Genomic DNA, 380 nt, shown 5'->3' on the forward strand with positions numbered 1-380 from the left:
CCGATTGTGAGGTTTTTTAAAATTTTTTTTGAGATGGCGTCTCGCTGTCACCCAGGCTGGAGAGTAGTGGTACAGTCTTGACTCACTGCAGCCTCCGCCTCCCGTGTTCTAGCAATTTCCCTGCCTGAGCCTCCTGAGTAGCTGGGATTACAGGCTTGTTATACCGCGGCTGACTACGTTTTTGTATTTTTTTTTTTTTTGGAGACTGAGTCTCACTCTGTCGCCCAGGCTGGAGTGCAGTGGCGCGATCTCGGCTCACTGCAAGCTTTGCCTCCCAGGTTCACACCATTCTCCTGCCTCAGCCTCCTGAGTAGCTGGGACTACAGGTGCCCACCACCACGCCCGGCTAATTTTTTTGTATTTTTAGTAGAGACGGGGTT

General features: G+C 51.3%; 1 protein-coding gene across 1 annotated transcript in view; it reads left to right on the forward strand.

Moving 5' to 3' along the window:
* ALDH7A1 (aldehyde dehydrogenase 7 family, member A1) overlaps positions 1-380 on the forward strand; it is a 69594-nt gene that overhangs the window by 12552 nt on the left and 56662 nt on the right. The window lies entirely within an intron of this gene.

The sequence above is a fragment of the Mandrillus leucophaeus genome, unplaced genomic scaffold (genome assembly GCF_000951045.1).
Source record: "Mandrillus leucophaeus isolate KB7577 unplaced genomic scaffold, Mleu.le_1.0 Scaffold221, whole genome shotgun sequence".
NCBI lineage: Eukaryota > Metazoa > Chordata > Mammalia > Primates > Cercopithecidae > Mandrillus > Mandrillus leucophaeus.